This window comes from Canis lupus, chromosome 17 (assembly GCF_003254725.2).
Source record: "Canis lupus dingo isolate Sandy chromosome 17, ASM325472v2, whole genome shotgun sequence".
NCBI classification, from domain to species: domain Eukaryota; kingdom Metazoa; phylum Chordata; class Mammalia; order Carnivora; family Canidae; genus Canis; species Canis lupus.
The window spans coordinates 1,030,599-1,051,615 of NC_064259.1; the positions used below are offsets into that span (position 1 = coordinate 1,030,599).

General features: G+C 59.7%; 1 protein-coding gene across 26 annotated transcripts in view; it reads right to left on the reverse strand.

The window, feature by feature from the left end:
* The window catches only part of MYT1L (myelin transcription factor 1 like), a 404,498-nt gene that overhangs the window by 110,860 nt on the left and 272,621 nt on the right, over positions 1-21,017 (reverse strand). The window lies entirely within an intron of this gene.

Below are 21,017 nucleotides of genomic sequence, written 5' to 3' on the forward strand. Positions count from 1 at the left end.
TCCTCCAGAGCCCTGTGTGGGGGGGACCCAAAGGGGGAGGAGTGGAAGCATCCCTGGGCCAGATGGGCGGGCGGGAGGAGGCAGCACAGGAGCGGGGGTGGGCCACGTGGAGGGACCAGGGACCGGCACATCCAGAGCCCTGCATTCCTGGCTCCGCTTTGCAAACACCCTGATGGGCTCCCGCATGCTGGCGGGGCCTCAGTTTACCCATCTGTGTGATGAACGGGTTGCCAGTCCCTTTGCTGGGCTACTTTGAGAAGCATCAGAAATCCCTGAATGGGGTCCTCGCTGTTCCCAGCGAAGTGAGGCTCCTAGCATCTCTCCGCTGCTTCTATTTATGATTTTGGAAACTGTTTCCATGAAACTCCCGGCCGTTGGCACTTGCCGGCCTCGGGCTCCTGGCACCTGCTGCTAACCGCTCGCTGCGTGCTCCGTCGTTTCCTGTGTCCGCTAATGTCTGCCGACCGTCTGACACGCTTGCCGCAGACACGTCCCGTGGGCCCCTTCTCCGCGGGCTCCAGTCCACGGGCGCCAGCTCCTGGAGCCTCCTGTGAACGTGTCGGCGACGGAGCTTTCACCCGCGCCTCAGGCAGCAGCTGCTCCAGCGGTGGCTCAGGCCCGCAGGCGCCTCCCGGTCCGTGAGACCCGGGGTTCAGGGCAGGTCGGAGCGTGGCCTTGGGGGCAACCCTGCCATGTGAGCTTGGGGGCCGTGGATCCCGCGAGCCCACATTCTGCACGTTTTGCGTGTGCCGCCGAGGTGGCCAGCCGCCCGGGAGGAGGGAAGGCTGCCGCCCCCCTCACCTGGCGCGTGTTGCCAACGCAGGTGCCGTAAAAGTGAGCGGGCTTCCGACTGCGACACACTCAGAGCTGTCGGGGCTCACGCCGACCAGCACACGCCAGTCCTTCCAGCAAGACCAGGGCTAACTGGGAAGCGGGAAGCGGGGACACAGACGTGGCGGGAGCACCCGAGCTCAGCGGACGGTGTGGGGTCCACGTCGTCCTTCCCGCCAGCTGCGTGCTTCCCACGGTGGCCCGCGGGGCCTTGCGGACGGCTGGTGGTCAAGGACTGTTTGCTGAATGAACAAACCATAGTTGTCCCCTTTTGTTAAAAATGACAGCACTTACCCCATCCTGGCGTGACTACGGGTTTCCCCAGTTGGAAAAAGCAGCCTGCGTTTCCTTGTGAGGTTTTAGGGCCGTCGTATCCTGTCCGGTAGCCGCGAGGCATGGCTGGCTATTTAATTAAGATTAAAGACAATTTAAAAATCAACTCCTCAGTCGCGCTGGTCACATTTTAAGCGTCTGGTGACGTCCATCGGGACCATCGTTCAGCGGGCAGGTGTGTGCCACCGGCCGGGACTCGCAGGTGCGCAGCAGGCGCGTGCGGGGTGAGCCCCTGCTGGACGGGACGCCGGTGCTGCGGGGACAGGGGCTCGGGGAGGTCGCTCGGGTCCCAGGACTCGGGCTTCAAGGCAGCTCGGTCTCCTCCTGCAGTCCCTCACGGGAGCATGTTCTGTGAACCTGGAGCACAGTGGGACTGATCCGTCCCCAGGGATGGGCGGGTACCGGCGCGGAGCTCAGCCCCCCCCCCCGCCCCCCGCGTGCCCGCGGGTGCCTCCCTGGCGTGGAGGCAACCCCAAAGGCCAGGTCCTCATTGGCGGGGGCTTGACAGGCTCCGTGCCTTGCGTGTCCACACCCACCCCCAACCCTTTATGGACATGTGACACTTGAAGGTGACGACGACAAATGGGTTTTCTGCTTGTTTCATGCAGTTGAAACCTCAGAGCACCCGCGATACGGTTACTGTCGGGGACGGGAGCTTGCGTGGGGCCTGGCGGGAGCTTCTCGAAGCTGCAAATGCAGAACCGCGTCGAATCTCCCGCACGGCCCCCGTGTTCCCTGAGCGTCACTGTGCCGTCCGGATGCCCCAAAACTCCTCTCAGTTGTTGCAGCTTTTACGGTCCTGCCGGTGTTCACGGGACTTAACAATCTTGAGTCTTTCCTCTCACATCTTTTTTATCATTTTAGAAAATTGGTAACTTTCTCTGAGAAAATGTCATGTCTCTCATGCTCTCCAGGCTGCTTGCTGTTTTATTTTTAATGGTCTCTTACTTGAGGTTTTTATTTATCTAGTTTCTTTTTTTTTTCTTTAAGATTTTATTTATTTGTTCACGAGAGACCCAGAGAGAGAGGCAGAGACCCAGGCAGAGGGAGAAGCAGGCTCCATGCAGGGAGCCCGACGAGGGACTCGATCCCGGGACCCTGGGGTCATGACCTCAGCTGAAGGCAGATGCTCAACTGCTGAGCCCCCCGGGTGCCCCTTATTTAACTAACTTTAATGTAAACAGAGGACGAGGCCTCAGTAACTGAAATCAGATTTGCTGGCGTGTTCCTCCTCCGACGCTGTCTTACGGGAGGGTGGCCAGCTGGGCTCCCGGGTGCATGGGTGCTCTGGGTATAACCCTCCTTGCACAGGTGATACTTATTCTGTGTCGCCTGAAGAGCCTCCGCTGTGCTGGGCTTAAAAGAATGATTTTGGGGCCCCGGGTGGCTCAGGGGCTGAACGTCTGCCTTTGGCCCAGGGCGTGACCAGGGCTCGACTCCTGGGATCGAGTCCCGCGTCGGGCTCCCTGCGTGGAGCCTGCTTCCCCTTGTGCTTGTGCCTCTGCCTCTCTCTCTGCATCTCTCATGAATAAATAAATAAAATCTTTAAGAAAAAAAGAAAAAAGGTAGTATTTGGATGTGATTCTGGACGAGGACAGCACGACTCACCGAGCACCCTGCTGCTGTGTCTGCCGTCGTCCCCGGCGTCAGTCCTACGCCCTCACAGCCGCTCTCTGGCGTAGAAACGATGATAGTTCCCCTTCTAAGGACGGGGCCCCGAGTTCTTGCCGAAAGCCACACGACTGAGTCACGTTGAACAGAGCGCTTGAACCTCCCGTGTCCCCGTGTCTTGCCTTCCCGGTCCCTCTTCCTCATCGGGCCACTGTCAGGACCCGTTAAGACGGTAACACGCCCGTTTCTTCGGCGTCTATCCTATGTAAGCGGAGATGAAATACTTCTGAATGAGTGGACCGGGTGGCCCTGCGCCCGCTGGCTAAGAACACGTTTCACGAGGCGCAGCGCACACAGTGCTTAGGCTCCTGGGACACGAGCGCAGAGCAGCCCGATGGGGGCGGGAGGCAGGACGGGCGGACGGACGGGCTGCTGTGGGGAGGTCGGGCCACGCAGCCCCAAACAGGCTCCTCCATCGGGACCCCACTAGCGCCCCCGAGGGTCCCTGAAGGGGCTTCCACTGGCCTCACCTCACTGCTCCATGCACCCGTCCCCGAGGCCCCCGTCCCCCCGGGGACCCTGCCGGCCCTGCCTGGGAGCCAGGCCCACGTCTCGGCTCCAGCCCGCTGTCCCCTGGCCTCTCCTATGCGTGCGGCGCCTCCACCAGCGGATCACAGAGGAGGGCACGGGGGGGGGGGGGGGCATGGGGACCCGTGTGTGTGAGGGCGTCCCCGCGCGCCCTGCCCGTCACGGAGGGCTGCCTGGAGGACCGCGCTGGCTGGTCCCTGTGCCGCCTCCTTCCTCGTGTTCTCGTTCCTGGCGGTGGGCCCCCAAGTCCATGCTTTGTCAGGAGCCGGGTCCCTCTGGCTGCGGCCCGGTTTTCGCCTCCTGGCCGGGCGCCGGGGAGCTGTGCCCATCTGGAGCCATGCAGGGAAACTCAGTATTTGCTTCTAGCGCAGTTTTCTGCTTATGTTGCCCTGGCCCGGGCGTGTCGGGCTTGGGACGCTGCGTTCCTGGAGCTGCACCTTGTCAGGTCTTCCCTTTGCTGTTTCCCCCCAGAGCTTTGTCCCCTTACTGTGAGGCTCCTTTGATGTTACCTTCAAGCCTTCTCTTGAGTTTTTATTTCTTGCTATTTTTCGTTTTTCTAAATTTCTTTTGACGTCCTCATTGTTTTCTAAGTAACCGTCCTCCTATTTCTTTGAGACTATTACATTTTGGGGGGAGGATTTCCTTCTTTTCACATAGTCCTGCTTTCTCCATGCTGTCCTCTGCAGCTGTTTGGAGGCCCTTCCCCGCGCCCTATCTCTGAGCACCAAACCCCCTCACCCCACCGCGCACACAGGGCCGGGCTGTGGTGACCGTGGGCCTCAGGCACAGACTCATCCAGCTGCTCCACTCAGCCAGCTCGTCCAGCAGTAAGTGCTGGTATCCCCCTGGAATCTGGGGTCTGGGCATTCAGGGCCCGGATGCCCACCCAGCCCTCCCGTCTGCCCTCCACCTCCAGGGCCCAGCGAGAACCCTGGGCTTCATTCTCTCCAGAGAACAAGTCACCCTGGGGGACAGAGGTTGGCTCATCGGGCCCGGGATCCGCCCCGACGCACACGTGGAGCCACTTTCCCGGCTGTCAGATCCACCATCGGAGGCGCCGGGTGCCACCAATTCTCAAGCTCCGGGGGCTCTAGAGCTCAGGTCTCTCCGGGGCCACCCATGATGCGACTTGGTTGGGGTGCACAGTACTAGATGCTCGACTCCGCTGCTTCCAAAATTCCCCTGCTGTCCCTCCTCCCCCTTTATCCTTCCCCGTGTCCCTTTGCCTTTGGGAGCCAGACCCTCAGCAACCACTTTGGTGAGTTCCCCAAGGCAGCACGAGCTGCTAAGTGGGTTCAACTCCTCCTGGAGGGTGGACTGGGTCTTCTGTCATCTTAAGGAATTTGAAAAATGCGGCTCCATCCTGGTGTAGGATCTCAGAGCCTGCAGCATCCCCTGCAGCTGGCTCCCGGCCTCCCCCTAGCCCCATGCCCTCCCACGCCCTCCTCTCCGCTGACCCACGGCAGGTTCCGTCGCAAGTTCCACCTTGTCTAGAACGTCACTCCCGACCGGCCCAGAATCAGGATCCTCTCCCCGCAAGAACTCCGCACCGTTACTCAGCCTAACGCGGTGAACCACCTCACCGTGTTCTTGACTTCTGCTCATGCGTTTCTCTTCTCATCTCGATTCGACTTGAGGATTCTCATCTCAATTCCTTGGCTTAGGGACTGCGCCTCCGAGCCGATGGTCCGAAGCCCTCCCCGCGCGGGGTGGCGGAGTGGGCCGTCGATACCTCTGCTCGCGATCCGTATCCTTGACACACCTGGCGCGCGCCCTCCAGTCTTTAGACTCGGTCCCACCAGCGCCTGGCCTTCAACGGATCGGATCGTGTGCTGTCTCCTCTCCCTGCACAAAACAACACTTACCATCCTTGCCAGGATGTTGAGAACGTCAGGATAAAATTATCCCGGGAACCAAGCTACCTCTTGGCCGTAAGATCGAAAAATGAAACTGCTATATAAAAAACACAGAGACTCTTTCTATTTTAGTGAGAAGTCTGAAGTGGTTAAGAAGGTTCCCCGAGGAGGCCGGTCCATCACGAGCCCGTGTCCCGTGTGCCAGGAGACGCCGGTGACTATGACAACCCCCTCAGAGCAGCGACAGCTGGGGGAGGTAGGAGCCTTAGGAATCACTGAATCTGTCTTTTCACCCAGAAAACGAAGACACTGGTGCCAGAGAGATTCAGCGGCGTGCGCGGGCTCGGCACATTGGTCAGCATCAGGTCAGATGTCCTGTCTGCTAAGCAAGCGCCTCTTGCTTCAGGCACAGGGCAGGTGGAGGCGAACGGCAGCCAGAGAGAGAGCACCTGTGCCGGGAGCCCGTCCACGCCCTGCAACCCTGCATGCCCGCCCGGCCGCCCGCGCCTCCGTCCACCTTAGCCAGAGGACCGGGCGCCGCCAGAGAGCCGCGGAAGCCAACGCCACCGCTGGCCACGCGCTGACGACCTTGTCTTTCTGAACATTTACGCGTTGGCACCAGTGCTCTCGGTCTCCGGGGCACTGGGTCACGTTTCGCACCAGCGACAGCGACCCCCTGGGCTGCGCTCAATCCAGATGGAGAAATGTGGTGCCCGAGGCAGCGACCGTGACACCACGGCCGGCCAGTGGCACCCAGTGGATACCAGCACAGGTACTCGGTCCCGTGCTCACACTCAGCGCCCCGGCCGTGCTTCCCGCTGGAGCGACGCTGGCACAGCTTCCCTGACGTGTAGTGACGAGGACGGGCAGCCAGGGCAGAGAAGCAGGACACGTGTTTGTGCCGGGGGCGGACATACACGAAAATATGAAAAACACAAAGCTCCTAGCTCTGGGAAACGAACAAGGGGTAGTGGAAGGGGAGGTGGGCAGGCGGACAGGGTGACGGGGTGACGGGCCCCGGGGGTGGGGGCGTTTAAATCGAACTGCAATAAAAATAAATAAATAAATAAAAATAAAAAATGTGAAAAAAATATAACTGGAAAAATAAACCAAACACGAAGCTACAGATTTCCCACTCTTCCTCAAATACGTGCTGGGTTATTCTCCAGCAGGTGCTCGAGGACGCGGTACCTCGTCTGTGTATGGCTGGGGGGAAATGACTCGATGGCACCGCATTTAAAATTCCGGTGGTGAAAGGATGGAGATGTTTATCGGTTTAGGGTGGGGATGGAGCTGACGCGTTAGCACACCCGAAGCTCGTACGGATGATGGATACGCCACGTCGTACAGACACGCGCACACGCACACACTCACTCCAGGCAAAATATGCCTTGGGTGGAAATCGTGAAGCTTCTTAAATATGCATTTTCTAATAAGCTGCTGCAAGTGAAATATATAAGCTCCCGCTCCGCGTAGATTTTCAAAGCTGCTCCACGGCTTAATGGGCATCAGGCTACAAATAATGAGCCTTAAAATCTGGTCATTATGAAGAGGATTAAAGATGTTTTCTTCGTAACGAAGCCCTGACTGTAATCTCTGTGGCGATGGTGAGCTACACGCTGTGGTGCCCGAGTTATTCTGTGGAACCGTGACCTCAGGACCGAATCCATCTGCCTCTGGGGCTTCCCTCCCCGTGTTCGGGGAATATCTCAGCTGGACCGGCTGTGTTTCCTCGTTGCTTACTTTCGACCGTCCGTCAGAGACACGGGTCCTCAGGAAGCACACGGCAGGCTTCGTGGTGCCCACCGCCCTCTCGCTCTTCCCTGTATGCACAGCCGTGGCCAGGGTGTGCGTCCGGGCCTCGAGGCTCGGGCCTTGGGCATCCCTGGCATGGCCTGCTCCTGTCCCTACGCCCAGACGACGAGACGTGTCAGACGTCCCTGCGGCAGGCTCCGCTGGCGCTCAACGGGGGCCTGGCCTTCACACAGTCTGGTGGAAAGCCTCAGAGGTTGCCCTGTTTGTTTAGAACGAGTGGAGTGGGATCTCGCAGGGAAGGGGCTTTGGGGACAAACTGGGAAATCCTCTGCGCTCCTCCTAGCAGGATCTCTCCTGGATCTGGTGAGGCGCATCTTGGCCCCCTCGGTCTCCAGCAGGACCCTCGGGGACGTGCGTGTGCCCACTGTGGCCGTGGTGGTGGCTGTGGCCTCGTAGAATTCCCAGTCAGAAGGGACGTGGCACATGTGGTGGTGTGAGGTCCCGGGGTGGGCGTGCGTGTGCACGTGTGACCAGCCCTGTCCCTAACCAGCCTCCTGGACGCAGGTCCTCAGCACTCCCCGCGCTGCTTGGCAGCTGCTCCAGGACTGTCGCCCAGGGCGCACCTGGCACGCGGGAGGCCCTCGGTGCACTTCATCTACTTCGGTTTGTCTTAATGAGCGCGTGGCCCTTTTGCAGCCGGAGACGGGATGTTGGTGGAGAGGCTCTGACCCTCCCCACGGGTCCCCCACGGGTCCCCCACGCAGTGGCAACGCGGCGCTGAGGCTTCTGGGTGGCCGCCAGCACTCCGCCCGGGGAAAGGGGACAGGCTTCTTCAAACGGTCAGCACACCCGCTGAGTTCACCGCGCTAGGCTAACATCTGAGATGTAGAGCTTCTGTCTTTTTTAACGAAATGCAGTGGTGCTTCTTTCCCACCGTGTGGAAAACCTGCAGGGGGCCCCAGGGAAGAGGAGCCACGGCGCGCGGAACGACGCGGGTGCGGCCACGGGACTCGCCCCGTCAGTGGGGCTGCCACCAGGCACCTGCATCTGTCTCTGGATCTGTACACTCAGTACACGGGAATGTGTCCCTGTCGACTTTCCCCCAAACTCCCCCCCCCAACCACGGGTGCAGAAAAAGGCCAGTCGTGCCAACACCAAGGGTCTCAGACATGCGCTCGGGAGTGACCGCGGCTGTGCGACGGGGAGCTCGGGGAGCTCGGGGAGCTCGGGGAGCCTCTTGGTGTGCCGTAGGCCCATGTGGGGGGCGCTCCAGAACTCAGGGTCTCGGGGGTCTGGTCCGCAGAAGGACGGCGTGAATCAGACCCTCGGCGCCCTCAGAGGTGTCGTCTGCCATACAGACGGACCACAGGCCCGTGTCTCGGGGGCCCTGGCAGCACCGAGGGGCGGCATTGGGGACTTCCTGTCCCTGGCGAGACGTCCACGGGGTGGGGGCGGGCGGGGGAGGCTCGGCGGACCTGCCCCCTGCTCAGGCCCCCTTGTGCTGGGATCCTACCATGTTTCCTGGAACGGATCCCAGTGCAATGGGGTTCCTCATGGGTTCTGCTGAAATAACAGCCTCAGAAATTGAAAAAGAAATGGGGAAGGGCCAGGGTGCCTAGCACGGGCCTGCGTGAGGAAGGCTAATTCCTCGGCGTTTGGGAGATGGCAGGTCAGGAGAGTCATTTCATCTCGTTGCCAGAAAAACAACCAGAACCCCAAACAAGGAGGCTGGATCCCATCGGCCGCTCAGAGCAGCTGCTTCAACATCCTGTGCACGTGGGCTTCCTGGGGCCACACGCAGACGACGTGGCCGGGACCAGCCGCAGCCCACGTCCCGCCCCCCCAGGTCAAGGCCAGGCCATGTGGAGGCTGGCTCTGGACGGAGAGGAGGGGGCTGGCGCCCACGGTCCTGGCTGCCCGGAGCAGGGTCTGGAGCAGGGCGGTCACCGTGCAGACGGGTGCCCAGACTCCCCAAGGATGGGCCCCCTGCACTCCGGCTCAGACCCCAGGACCACGTGCAGACGGGCGCCCAGAGTAATTCTGTTTCTCCTAAGACGACCCTGTTACAAAAATGACTTCTCACTGCAGGGCTGAGAACAACGAGGGCTTTACTGTTCCTCGTCGTCCGGTGGCAACAACGTGATAAGGAAACGCAAGCCACCAACAGATAAGCAGGTGTGCCGTGTGCCGTGCGGGCTGGCGGGAATTCTCTGGCTGGTCCCACGCGGGTCTGCGCGGCACTAGGGGCGACCCGGGGGGCAGGGGCCGGGGCAGCCAGCAGGGAGGGTGGCGGCTGCGTGTGGGGGAGCCGAGGGGCCCCGGGGGGAGCAGGAACCCCGCCAGCAATCCACTCGCTTCCTTCTCCTGGAGGGTCCACTGAATGGCCACGGAAACCATTCAGTGTTAGAAACGGGAAAGAGGGCCCCAAGCGGAGGCTGTGACCTCCCGTATCTAACTGTAGGTCAGAGCTGCTGAGCTTGCAGGGGCAGCCGGGCCGGTGACGGGCTGCGGGGCACCAGCTCTGCTCCCGCGGCCAGGGGGCTGCACGGGCCCGAGGCCGCCGTGGCATCTCCGCTTCTGCTCACGCAGGAGGGATGCTCGTAAGCATCTCACCGTCCTGGGCTGCGTCCGGGTTCCCTGTGCACCACAGAGCGGAAGAGCAAGGAGGCCGTCGGGTGACGTCGAACCGGGGGCACAGACCGCAGCAGAAGGACGCGGGGTGAGGGGGCCGAGGGCTGGCGCTTGGATTCCCTCCCTGGGGCCTGAGCAAGGCCTGCGACCTCCCTGAGCCCCCACGTCCGTGGTCACGGGAGCGCCAGAGGACCTTCTAGGGTGGAGGAGGGCGACACGGCTGGAGGGCGACACGGAGGGCGACACGGCTGCAGGCACGTCCAGAGTCACCCGGTTCCATGGGCAGTTTGAGATGCTGGGTGAGGCGCAGACTCGCACCCTGGCCTGGCGCCTCGTCTGCATCCCGAGCTGCTCCTGGGCTGCGCATCTGAGAGCCGCTGGGTGCGGCCTCACCCTCACCGGCTGCCCCCCTGCACCCTGGCCCAGCCCCGGGGGCTGCCACCATCCCGACGGCGAGCTTGCTGTCCTGTCAGTCCCGGCTCCCTGCCCACCTGCCCCACTGCCCCCCTTGCAGGCGACCCCCACCCGCGCAGCCCTCTCCGCGGCCCCTGCTTCTCCTGTGGTCCGAGTCTGCACTCGGGCGCTGGAAGGACCCGGCATCCCGGCGGCCAGGGACCAGTCGGTCACCATGGGCGGCTCAGCGCTTAGCACACAGCCGTCTGCTTGCAGGGGCTCCACAGCCCCCGGCTGGCTGAGGAATGCGCCAGAGGCTTCCCAGGTGCCAGGCCTGTCCCGCGTCCCACCCTGCATCCCTCCATGGCTGGCGGGAGGCTCCCTTTGCGAGGACACAGCCCAGGGCCGTGGCCTTGTTCCTCCTCTGCCCTCCCGTCCATCAGCCTCGCTCCTCGACGGCACTTGGGATGTCGTGTCACACGTGTTTTTGCAGAGAGGCTGTTGGTCCCTTGGCGTTCCTGACACACGGTGCCGAGCCAACAAGTACCAGGACGGCAGCCCAGGAGCCTCCTCCAGTGAGAAGGGCAGCCTCTCGCCGTGGATGGGAAACTGAGGCAGAACCCCGTCTGTTCATGGAGTGTTCTGTTTCCCAATCATTTCCCCATTCTGAGCCCTTCCGCTTGGTAGGCAGCCTTGCCATCGGGTGGGTGTTTCGTGAGAGCCCCTGTGAGCCAGCGCCGTGAGGGGCGGCACAGGAGGCGGACAGGGCGAGGCTGCGTCCACTTTGGGGCGCAGAGGGCAGGCCTCGCGGGAAGGAGATTGCGTGCACAGGCAGGAGCTGCAGGAGCGGACGGGAGCCCGTGAGCACTCTGTTAGCTGTGCACCTCCTGGGCTGGCGGCAGGGCCGTGCGCTCGTCCACCTGCCTCTCGACGGCGCCCACAAGCCCTGTGACCGCGGAAACGAGTAACTGGCGGGGTCTCCTCGCGGCCTGCAGATCCGCCCTCCGTCCGCTCGCTCCTGCGGGGCCCCGCTCCCGGGGTGGCTTTCGCTGCCTCGGTCTCGCCCGGGCGTCTCGGGCCGTCGCCAAGGGCAGCCGCCCCAGCAGGGCTTGCAGAACCGCCGCCTGCCGTCTCCCTCCGTCGCTGCTGGGCTGGGTTCTCGGGGCCATGGAGCCGCGCGGGACGCGTCCCATGAGCCTGCAAAGGCCCTGAGGCAGAGGGCGGCCGGGCGGGCGGGGCGTGGAGCCTAAGCCTATTGCTCCCGGAATTCTGATCATTTTAAAACCTAAACAAGACAGTTTTAGATGATGTTCAAAGCCAGAACTCTAGCATTGGAAAAAGGTAAGCTACGAAGATGTTCTTGAAGCACTCTCCATTATTTCTTGTTTTCAGGGGAAAAAAAAGATATAATTTGTATAATTTAAGAAACGGAATTAACTAGCTCTATTCTGTTTTGTGACACATTTTTAAGCTATATAAAGATTTAAAAAAACAGCTGGTGTTAAGGAATCTGCGCTGATGATAAGTCTCAGGGTGTCAGGGATGGGGACTGAGCCACGGGGTCCCTGGGGTCCTGGGGCCACAGCCTGTGAGGCCCACTCAGCCCTCAGCTCCCCGGGAGCGGGTGCCGCGCCGCGTGAAAGGCTCAGTGAGGCTGGGCGCAGGTGCCCGAGCAGGTCCCTGCGCTCAGGGGTCCGAGGCCGTGGAGGCGGCCGGGCTGGGGCATGCAGGGTCGCCCTCAGATGGCTGCCGTGTGCAGAACGCTGCCAGCTTACGGCCTCTCCCAGTAACCATAATGGGAACGACGGGGGAGCTCACATGCCATTGGCTTCCGGGAGAATGAAGTAACCGGCCTGCTGGGCCCAAGATCCCTGTCTATGCAGACTTGGGGGGCGTCTCTGGGAGCTCTGTCTATGCAGACATGGGGGGCATCCCGGGGAGCCCTGTCTGTGCATAGTTGGGGGCGTCCCAAGGAGCCCTGTCTATGCAGACTCGGGGGGCGTCTCTGGGAGCTCTGTCTGTGCAGATGTGGGGGGCATCCCCGGGAGCCCTGTCTATGCAGACATGGGGGGCATCCCGGGGAGCCCTGTCTGTGCATAGGTGGGGGCGTCCCAAGGAGTCCTGTCTATGCAGACGCGGGGGGCATCCCCAGGAGCCCTGTCTATGCAGACATGGGAAGTGTCCCGGGAGCCCTGTCTATGCAGACACAGAGGGCGTCCCAAGGAGCCCTGTCTATGCAGACACAGGGGGGCGTCCCAAGGAGCCCTGTCTATGCAGACGCGGGGGCCGTCCCAGGAGCCCTGTCTGTGCAGACGCGAGGGGGGCATCCCAAAGCTGGTAGCGAGCGGCAGGAGGGAGGAGCAGCCTCAGGATCCGCCTCACGTGCAGACGATCAGCTCTTAAGGTTTTGACGGGTTAGGTTTGACCAGAATTTACCCGAATGCGGGGAGTAACAGGATCGCTGTGAACAGGGTTGCCCGGCAGCTCGGAGGGCTCGGCGGGTAGATCGCTGGCAGGACGACTCGCGGAGATGCGGGCAGCGGGCGGCCCAGGCCCACGCCCTGCTCGTCCCCTCCCCGTAAGACACTGGGAGGACGACCCAGGAGGCTTGCCTGGCCATCTCGTGCCATCCAGCCACTGACAGAGGACTCTGTTCTCCTGAAGTTAATTCATGAAGGAGCGCGACAGGTCAAGGTGCAAGGGGCTCACACCTGGGCGTCCTCACCGATTCAAAATTAAAGCGAAGCAGCACCGATGCAGGCCTGGAGCTCCCGGCCGCCGGGGGGAACACCGGGGTGAGCGGGGCGCCGTGCTGTTTCCCGGGGGGCAGACAAGGACGCGGAGGCCGGGCTGAGGGGAACCCAGGCTGCCGGCAGGTGTGCCCGGGGACCTGCGACGAGGTGGAGGGAGCGCAAGGTGACTTTGCACTCTCCCGTGTGCTGTCCCTGCACAGACACCCTGTGCTTGAGGCCCTGCCGCCTGGCCACTTGGCTCCTCGCCTGCTCCCCATGCTTGCAATCCAAGGCTGGGCAGGTGGCAGGCTGCGGCGGGGGTGGCAGCTCGTCCAAATGCTGAGGAAGACCATTGTCTGGGGAGAGCAAGGCGAGGCTTGCATTGCTAACCATGCCATCTTCCAGAATTTTATGGAATAAGCATTGTTGAAAATTTAAATTTTATTTTATTTTTTTAAAGATTTTATCTGTTCACTAGAGACACAGAGAGAGGCAGAGACACAGGCAGAGGGAGAAGCAGGCTTCATGCAGGGAGCCCGACGTGGGACTCGATCCTGGGACCCTGGGTCACGCCCTGGGTGGAAGGCAGGCACTAAACAGCTGAGCCACCCGGGCGTCCCGAAAATTTAAATTTTAAATGAAAATGCAGAACATTGATCCTTTTACAGATGATAAAATTCTTTCTCCAACAAGAAGGAAGCATTTTAGAAACAATCACATCCCCTGGTATCCGCGAGGGGATGACAAGGGCGTCCTTCTATTTGGTGGGAGCGTCCGCAGATTCCTGTTGCTGGAAAGAAACTTAAGGTCCCCTTTTCCTGGCCGTCAACTCTATGTGTCTCGTGATGACAACGCACAGCAGAGAAGGAACCGGAGTCGTAAGAAGCCACGTGCAAAGATACTTATCACACATTATTTATATCACAGAAAAGTCTCAAAAAACTAATTTCCAGCATTTAGAGTAGAGCTGCATCCGTTACAAGACGACCACCGGCCGGAAGGCAGCCGTGAACATCAAAATAAAAATCTTTAATGACCTCTTTTGAAAAGGCTCATGTAACGATGCTAAGTAAAAATAAAAAAGGAAATACAAATGTAAACCCTGAGACTGATTTGGAAAAATAACCAAAGTGCATTAAAATCAAGGAGATAACCCAGCAGGCGAGGCTGCCGACATCCTGGCAAGCGCGCCCCGGAGCCCCCGGCGCAGTCAGGGGGCCGCCCCCCGTGCCCCGGGCCCGTGTGTCACTGCTTCCTTCTTCGTCCCAGTGTAAGAAAATGAGCTTTCCCACCGTCCCTGTAAGTCGGGGTTTCCGGGGCCCCCCGGTGGGTTCAAGCCCGGGAGGGTCGGTCCAGAGCCTTTGATAAGCGAACCCCTCTTATCTTTCAAAGATTGCTGAGCCCCCCACTCCCACCCTGTGTGGGCTGTCCTGGCCCTCGGCCGCCAGGTGCCTGTGTCGCCCGTCCCCGACCCCGTGGATGGACCCGGGCGGCGCCACCCGCCACCTGCCGCGGATCCTGGGCCGGCGGATGCTGGGGTACACCCACCCCCATCCTCCTCCCCTCTGCCTGCACCGCACCCCCTTCTTTTCATTTATTAGAAGTCAGTCTGGGTTGATTTAACAAGTGTCCCCGTCCCCGTCCCCGACGCAAACCACGCTCGCCTCGGGGAGCGTTCACTTCATAAGTGGCTCGGAGCACGGGCAGCCCTCGCAGAACCAGGAGGGGGGGGCTTTCTGTGCGGCCGAGGAGGGGCTGGAGCCCTGGGGGGGGGCCTCTGTCCCTGGGTGGAGGGCAGCCCGGGGTGAGGACTCTGTCCGGGTGTGGACAGCAGCCCAGGGGGGACCTCTACCCCTGTGTGGAGGGCAGCCCAGGGGGAGGACTCCGTCCCGGTGTGGACAGCAGCCCGGGGGACCGGCCTCGGAGGCGGAGGCCCCAGGGGCCCAGGATTTGGAACTGCAAGGTGCTTCACATGGTCCTGCTGGTCATGTCGGGTCACCTTTAGGGAAGATGAGGCCCACAGAGCAGCTCCCGGAGGCAAGGAGAAGCCACGACAGCAGCACCCCTGACAACTGCTGGCCGTGACCCTCACGGCAGCTGCCTGACCACCACCCTGTGTCCCCTCGTGGTCACGTGAACTCGAGTGAGCCACGTCTGCACCCACCCTGGCGGTCAGGCCCCTCCCAGTGCCTCCCCGCATCTGCACCCACCCCTCGGCCTCCTCCCTGTGCCCTCCCTGCCTGCATCTGCACCCACCCCTCAACCTGTTCCTTTTGCCCCCCCTGCATCTGCACCCTCCCCTTGGCCCCCTCCCTCTGCACCTGCCCCTCGACCCCCTCCCCGTGCTCCCCCGCCTGCATCTGCACCCACCCCTCAACCTGTTCCTTGTGCTCCCCCTGCATCTGCACCCTCCCCTTGGCCCGCTCCCTCTGCTCCCCTGCATCTGCACCTGCCCCTCAGCCCCCTCCCTGTGCCCCCCTGCCTGCATCTGCACCCACCCCTCAACCTGTTCCTTGTGCCCCCCCCGCATCTGCACCCACCCCTTGGCCCCCTCCCTGTGCCCCCCCTGCATCTGCACCCACCCCTCGGCCCCCTCCTTGTGCCCCCCTACCCGCCTGCATCTGCACCCTCCCCTCGGCCCCCTCCCTGTGCCCCCACCAGGAGGGGGTGAAGCCAGCAGACGAGGGGAGGGGCCTGTGCCGACATGCGTCCCCACCAGGACGGAATCTCTGTTCCTAGGTCCCATGCCAAGTAGCTGCTGTCTACACGCCGGGCCGGGCGTGCGTGTGAGCAGGGCCTGGAAGCATCCATCACACGGGGCGAAGCTCGGCCCACCGCTGAGACCTCGGCTCCAGGACTGCCATCTGGTCGACCTTCCCCAGATGGCGGCCTCTGCCCGCCTGTCCTCCCAGCTCAGCTGCTTTCGGGAGGGGGAGGTGTAGCCGGCACCGCCGCAGCCCGCTCGCCTCCGCCCTGTCCTGCCCACCTGCTCTCGGGGGAGCTCGGGGACGCCGCTCCCACGCCGCCACAGGCTTGGCTGAGGGGCTCACGAAGCCGTCGGAGCGCATCCCTGAATCATTATGCATTATTTACGAATGGAATCTCTTCCAAGATGCTCACTTCCCCCGCTCTCTCTCCCTGGAGTTTTGGAAATGCATCCACTTGTCTGTGAAGCGTGTCTCTGGCGGTGTCGAATATAGCAGGAGACGGTATTCACAGCCTGCAGAGCAGCTACGGCATTACAGGGAGTGGATCTTTGAAAATCTGTTGAATTCCACAAGTGCGGTGCCGCGCCTTCCGCTCTCGGGAAGGGAAGGTACATTCACCTCGAGGACCCCTGCCGAGGCACCAGGCGTGCGGACGCAGCGGGCCCAGGCGGACCTCTCTGGGTGAGGGACACGAGCCCGGCCTCAGGCCCCACGCGGTCTCCAGGGCACATCCACGGTCCTCCCAGCCCTCCCGCCTGGGCCTGTGCTACCCCGTGCTCCCGGCCACGTGCTCCTCCCAGGCCCAGCCCCGGGTGGCCCAGCCCCGGGTGGCCCAGTCCCCGGGTGGCTCGCGGACGGTGCCCTGGGCCCCGGCAGGTGCACAAGGCAGGGCCTGGCCGGGGGCTCCGGGCAGCCCAGAGCCTCGGGACCCCACCCGTGTGCCCGGCAGGAGGCCCGGCAATGGCTCCGGGGGGTCCCAACCCGGCACGGGGCTGAGCCTGGGGGGCAGCCCGCTGTGCCCTGACCCCATCCCAGCCAGGCCCCAGAGCCTTCAGTGTGTTCTGGATGGTCAGGCCATGCTCCTCAGCGGGACAGAGCAAATGGAGGCTGCTGTCCTCGCCTAGAATCATGGTCCTCGGCCCCAGGAGGGCCCCGGCTGGGATGCTGGGGGTGGCTGGGGGACAGCTCGCTTCCTTCTGCTCCTGGGAAGGGCTGGACACACATCACGGTCACAGGGCTGAGGCCCGTGGCGAGGAGTCTTCCCACGTCTGGGCGGCCGGGACTAGAAGCTCCTGGGCCGCCCTCCACGGGGGAGTGGAGACCAGAACAGGTCCGTTACGGGAGCTGCTGGCTCTTGTGATCTTTGGAGCCAGGATTTTCTTATCGTTCCGAGCTCGTCCAGTTTGGCTTTTGGATCCACGCACGCTCTTGCTAGACGCTGCCCCAGAAGAAATCCCCGCCTGCCCATCACCCGCAAACTCCGTCTCTTGCGTCCACACACTTGTTCCTGGAGGCAGAGGTTCTCAGACTCAGGGAGCGTGAGGATCCCCTGGGGAGAGCTGCCTCCCCCCCAGTGTCCAGTTCAGCAGGTCTGGGGCAGGACCCAAGCATTTGCCTTTCTAGAAAGCTCCCAGGCGACACTGACGATCCAGGTCACAGAACCCCTGCCTCGGGAGGACCCAGCCTCCGGTCCCAGGGATGCACTTGACCATCGCGAGGACAGTCCCGTTTGCTGGGAGGGCTCAGGGACCATCGGGGACCCAGGAGGGGCATGAGAGGGACATTAGTTTCTAGAAATGGCCCCTCCAGCCTCTTCTGACCCGCGATGCAGAAGAACACGGGAGCCGAGCGCTCTGCAGCAGAGGCGCCAGACGATGGAGCGGAAGCCCCCACGTCAGGCTCTTGGTTTCCAGTTGACGTGAGACGGTCAATTCTGCCTTTTTAAGCCCTTTGGAGGTGGATTTTCATTCACTGTAGCTGCAGCTTTCTTAGTCACGCAAACTTTTCAGACGAAAGCACTAAAATCCCGTTGAATCAGAGCAACGTGATAACTAAGGGAGCGCGTCCCTCCTCCATCTCCTACTAATTCGGGCAGGAAGAGTATGCTGGAGTTTGGGGTCTCGATCTGATTCTGGGGTCTGATGTCTGACGCACCGTTTTCTCGTCAGGACAAGCAGAGAAGTGGGAGAAGCGCGGGCTTCCCGAGTCAGCTCTCGCAAGGGTCCTCAACGTGCGGCCATGGGCGGCAAGAGCGCGGATGTCCTGGAACACGGATCCCGATGCTGCTCACCAGGGGGTCCCTCCAAAGTCAGTGGGTGTGATCCCTCCTGCCGGCGCTCGCAGGTCCTCCTGGAACCCTCGCCTGAGCGCCCTGCAACCTGGCGAGCCCCCACCCCCTGCCACCACCCTCACCCCCCGACTGGGGGGACACGCACCCCTGCAGCACAGGGAGCTCGGTGTCGGCCCCTCCTGTCCTGGGAGGAAGAGTCGCCACCTGCAGGTGTGCCCTGATGGTGCCCCAGCGGCTCACCCCCTCCGACCTCCTTCCTCGCCGCCACGGAACCCGCCGCCCCGCGTCCCCTCTCGAGAGCGGCGGCCTTGCATTCGCCATAATCCCAGCGCGGGCGGTGGTGGTCAGAACTGAACTGGGGGTGTTTCGGTGGGTAGCACCAGCTTCTGACGGATATTCTGTTGATGTCGCAAAGCCACGTTTATGTATTTTAATCGTGAACCAAGAAATGGGACCAAGATTATAATGGCTAAATCTGGACCTGACCAATACAGATGGCGAATGTTACGGAGACGCCGTGGGTGTGCCCGTGGCTCAGCCTTACTGACACTCCCTGAAACGCCCACCTTCCTTCTCTTTGACTGTGGAATGATCTGAAACATATTTGGTTTTGTCAGCATCGGAAATTCGCCCTGAAATGCATGACATGTTTTGTTTTTTCAGCCTTAAACCCACGGGGTCCATCACACCGTGCTCTAGAGGATGTGATGACCCAGGCCAAGGCCAGGGACCCATCCATCTGGGCAGACAAGCAGCAGGCGAATTGCTTTTCCTATATAATGGCCAAGGAGATTTTTTTTTTCTTTTTTCCAAATAAAGGATGTATTGTGACAATAAAGGTTACCAGCTCACAGTCTGAGTTTTGTGTATTTGCACACGTACGACTAATAATCAGCTGCAAATGACAAGTCTGGGAACCCACTTGCTCTGATTCTCCTTCATACACATAAGTCCCTAGACCTCAGAATTTTTGCTCCATGTGCAACTGTGCAAGCCATCAAATTGATGTTAAAATATATATGCCCTAACTTCTGATTTATAATGCCAGCGACAAATAGTAAAAAGGAGAGGCATGCCATAAAGTTCACGGATGGGGTGATGGCATGCACAATGCTGTCTCGTAAAGAACAAGGGGGGAGTTATTTATTCTTGTGGGTTCATGAAGTGAGACACAGATAGACTGGCTGGGTGGCTTCGTGCACAGAATTTTTCATAAACACCCCACAGGGCACCCTGTTGTACAGCGGCCATACATTAATTAGAGCATCCAGCAAACACTGCACTGTGTTCCATGCACCCAAGTGAATCCTCATTTTTCACATGCAGGGCCTTACTAATTAAAATCAGCTTTGCAATTAAATGTGGAAAATTGTGTTAAACTTTCAAGCGTAGTGAGGAAAAAAAGGCAATTATTTTAGGGTATTTTATTTTAGTGCAAATGAAATTTCTATCAGTATAAAACCAGTAAAAGAGAGGCATTAGGGATCCCTGTTTCTCTCTCTGCCTTCCTCTCTGTTTCTTCTTCTCCCCCCCCCCCTTTTTTTGGATTATAGATGCTCCTCTTGGTTGCACGTTGCAATGCTCCACTATCTCTCGCCAGTACCTGGCTCTGTTCCAAGGCTTTTAGTGAGTGCTCTCTGTCAAGGCATGAATAATACAGCCCCGAGGCTGTCGGCAGAATCCAAATGAGGCATGCATACATCAGGAAGCAAGCCCTCGACTTCAGCTCCAGAACAAGGGCCCGTGAAGACAGGCAATTATTCACCCCCGGCTGCCGCCATGACAATCACACTGGTGGTGCAAAGGTATAGGAAATGGGGAGAAGTCTGAATAAGGAATGTGCACAACAAGCCAGAGAGAATCCAATAATTTTCTAATAAAAAAAAAAAAAAGAAGAGCTACCGTTTGCAGTTTTTAATTTTAAAGTTTCAAGATCAGTTGATTTGACTCTGAATTTTCTAAATTGGGAAGGATTTAAATAGAAAACTCGGGCGCTTGTTGAGCGGGCAAGACTCAGAAGCTAAATTTCAGGTCAAATATTCCATCGGAACCCTGTGCTCCACAAACGTGTAATTTTAAAAATTGAAGTGAAGGGTAAATATAAATGAAATCCATTAAATTTCAGAAATAAATCGGGAGGGGTGACAAAACAGGTACGTGAAGAATGCATCCGTGGTAGGTGCTTCCTTCATCTCTCTCTCTCTCTCTCTCCAGAGACTTATACAAAAATCACTATTCAGAAAGAAGTAAGCAAATTCAATGATTTCAAACGTTCCAGTAAGTGTATAACTATTACAAAAAAAGCTGCAATTCAAATTCCTTTAACCTGTTTGGTATTCATCTGAAATAGATATCAGTAAATTTTTATTATTCCTATTTCTAACTGATATTTACAAAATAAAATTTTTTACGACTTTAGTAACAGTAAATTAGCCACTAGATTGATGGTAAATTTAGTTCATAGAGATGCACCCCTTTCTACACATTGTTTTCCTTTGTCTTTAACACAACCACGCTTTGACTTTTGGCATTTTGCTCCTATCTTCACATCGGTTCATGCAACACTCGGGATTAGTAGCCACCTGTCTTTATCGGGTAGTTGAACCACTACAGTGATTGCAGATGAAGAGTGAGACGTGGGCTTCTTGCTGCTGTGTGTCCACCCTTCCTGGATCTCTCCGTGCTTGGGTGGGGGATGTCGCCGGAAAATACTGAGTCCTCCTGTCCTAACCTGTGATGCTCCCCGCAGCTCAGGGCTCTGGCCCCGCAGCCAGGGATGCCCTGCACCGCCGTGTCGCTCACACCACACCGCAGGCCTCCACCTGGCCTGGACCCTTCCCTGCCAACAAAGCTGCAGGCCAGCAACTTCCTGAATTCCAATGTGTGGTTTCTAGGTATTTTATTTTCTCCTCCATTATTCTTCCTCTCCGTAGAAACAGCTGTGGGCAAGTGGAGACCACTTGTTTTCCACCCACGGGTGTCTTCAATGCTTACAGGTCACAGTGCTTGCGCTCTGGGAGGGAGGTGGTGGGGACGAGAGCAGAGGGAGCTCAGGAAGCTCCCGTCCCTCAACCTGGGCGTCTAAGACTTCGGAAAACCCACGTAGGACGACCAAGGGCAAAGTTCCCAACTGCAAAGGTGGCCTATACTTGGGCCCACGTTCGAGGTACACAAATGTCTCTAGCTACCTGTACGTGTGGCTTAGAGAAGTCGCACGTGCCCAGGGGAGCAGGACACCCTGGGCTGTGTGTAGGCGGTGACCGTGGGTCCAAAGGAGGAGCTCAGATTT